Source organism: Penaeus chinensis, chromosome 20, assembly GCF_019202785.1.
Source record: "Penaeus chinensis breed Huanghai No. 1 chromosome 20, ASM1920278v2, whole genome shotgun sequence".
NCBI classification, from domain to species: domain Eukaryota; kingdom Metazoa; phylum Arthropoda; class Malacostraca; order Decapoda; family Penaeidae; genus Penaeus; species Penaeus chinensis.
The window spans coordinates 1,384,789-1,387,288 of record NC_061838.1 but is presented as its reverse complement, the minus strand read 5'-3'; the positions used below and the strand labels follow the sequence as shown (position 1 = coordinate 1,387,288).

General features: G+C 42.5%; 1 protein-coding gene across 1 annotated transcript in view; it reads right to left on the bottom strand.

The window, feature by feature from the left end:
• The window catches only part of LOC125036194, a 112,469-nt gene extending 110,753 nt beyond the window's left edge, over positions 1 to 1,716 (bottom strand). The window contains exon 1 of the mRNA XM_047628642.1: positions 1,576 to 1,716. The gene's annotated coding sequence lies outside the window, so the exon portion shown is untranslated. The remainder of the gene's footprint in view (positions 1 to 1,575) is intronic.
• Positions 1,717 to 2,500: the final 784 nt, after the last annotated feature.

The following is a 2,500-nucleotide window of genomic DNA, read 5'->3' as shown; positions in this document are numbered from 1 at the left end:
CTCTCTCTCTCTCTCTCTCTCTCTCTCTCTCTCTCTTCCTCTCTCTCTCTCTCTCCTCTCTCTCTCTCTCTCTCTCTCTCTCTCTCTCTCTCTCTCTCTCTCTCTCTCTCTCTCTTCCTCTCTCTCTCTCTCTCTCCTCCTCTCTCCTCTCTCTCTCTCTTCCCCTTCCTCTCTCTCTCTCTCTCTCTTCCTCTCTCTCTCTCTCTCTCTTCCTCTCTCTCTCTCTCTCTCTCCTCTCTCTCTCTCTCTCTCTCTCTCTCTCTCTCTCTCTCTCTCTCTCTCTCTCTCTCTCTCTCTCTTTCTCTTTCTTTCTCTCTCTCTTCCTCTCACTCTCTTCCTCTCTCTCTCTCTCTTCCTCTCTCTCTCTCTTTTCCTCTCTCTCTCTCTCTCTTCCTCTTCCTCTCTCTCTCTCTCTTCCTCTTCCTATCTCTCTCTCTCTTCCTCTCTCTCTCTCTCTTCCTCTCTCTCTCTTTTCCTCTTCCCCCCTCTCTCTCTCTTCCTCTTCCTCTCTCTCTCGCTCTTCCTCTTCCTCTCTCTCTCGCTCTTCCTCTTCCTCTCTCTCTCGCTCTTCCTCTTCCTCTCTCTCTCTTTTCCTCTTCCTCTCTCTTTCTCTTTGTTTTTCTTTTCATCTTCCTCTTCCTCTCCCTCTCTCTCTTCATCTTACTCTTCCTCTCCCTCTCCCTCTCTTTCTTTTTCTTTCTCTTTCTTTTTCTTTCTTTCTCTCTCTTTCTCTCTATCTCCATCCTTTCTTTCTCCCCCCCTCTCAATCTCTCTCTCTCGAAAAAATAAATAAATAAATAAATGAATGAATAGAAAAAAAATATAATAATAATAAAAAAAAAATAATCATAATTTTATGCAAGACGAATTGTTTTAGTTAATATTTTAGCACTGATAATTAATTTTTGGTTTGCCAATGACCCTTGTTACTATCTTCTTTCTTTTGTGTTTTATACAAATTGACTACATAAGAACAAATGTCACACAATTAGAAATGTAATCTATCTCGAACAGAACCGCCGTCGCCATTCTTTTAGGATATTTATTCCCGTGCATTTAGCGGGACCTCAAAGCAGCGCTAAGTTTTCCGACCTGGCTAAAAGCACGACTCCATCCCGGTCGCAGGTATCCACACTCACGCCTTATCTCGGTCACATTCAATTGCATAATACCCGAAGAGAGAAATCGGTGTGTATATTGTAGTTACGGTGTGAGTTTGAGGAGATTTTGCATACGATATGGTATTTGAACTTTTGGTGACACCATCATTATTGTTATCATCACATTACCTTCATCACAAGCATTACTATCACCATCTGAATCCTGATAATCTAGCCTGTGCCTTGTTGGATATATATAATTTACTTTTATACAAAGGTTTTCATACAGAGATATTCAAATATATTTCGCTCAACAATACGCAGACCCTCTAAGCTTTACAAAAAAAAATATAAAAAATGAGGTGAAAGAACAGTGACAAAAATCAACGAAAAATGTAATGATTATACGAAATGCAAATCGCTCAAAGATGCTGATAAAATTGCAGGACAAACAATACCAACACTAAACACTTACCAAGACCACACTCAGCAACATTCTGCAGCAGTATCGTCTTCCGCCGCCCTCGCTTCTCTCCGACGCAGCCTGGTACGCATTTGCTCTTCTCTCTGCTTCTACGTTAGGCACCGAACAGAGGAACCACATAGAGGCACTGCATAGGAGCACTACTTAGAGGCACCACATAGAGGAGTCCGCGCCACACCACATGCTTTTCTACAAGATGGCTGGACAGTGCCTGTCTTCCCTAGCGTCATCCCCCCCCCCCCCATGCGGAAAGATGCCGTATGGGGGGGGGGGGGATACAGCGCCGGGGTTTGCACCTCGTGAGATGTCGGCACTCAGGCGGACTGGTCAGCAGCCCGTTTTGGTTGTCTGTCCGATGAACTCCACCTCCAAGGGCCGTTGAAATTCTGCCTGGGGGTAAACAGCCCAATTTCAGCCTGGAACAATCGCTTCCTCAGTCTTGAATGGCCTCCTCGCTTTACCTTCACCTCTCTTGACTTATTAAGGCGTGGTTACACTGCCCATCGATTCATCAAATCCAATCATTTTGAGTGGGATTTGCCCATCGATGGGTTTATTCCACTGTTTTTTTGTCCACTCGTCCGAAGCGATGGGCACCCCATCGTCTGTCAATGGACCAGTGGAAAAATCATATTCGTTGAGAGTCTATAGTATACCTGGTATTAGTCTAATTATATATTTTATGCAGTATTATTATTATATATATAAGTAATCTATAATTAATAATCATAATTGTAAATTATCATAGATATACTTATATGAATTATTATTTAAAAAAATCAAACAAAAACAATGCAATATATCTTGTATCCTCATTTGACCGACGAACATAAACAACCGCGCACCTTTTTCGAAGAGGAACAACGTCTTCTCGTCATAAGAATGTGGAATTCGGAGGCAATTACCTCTCTTCTAG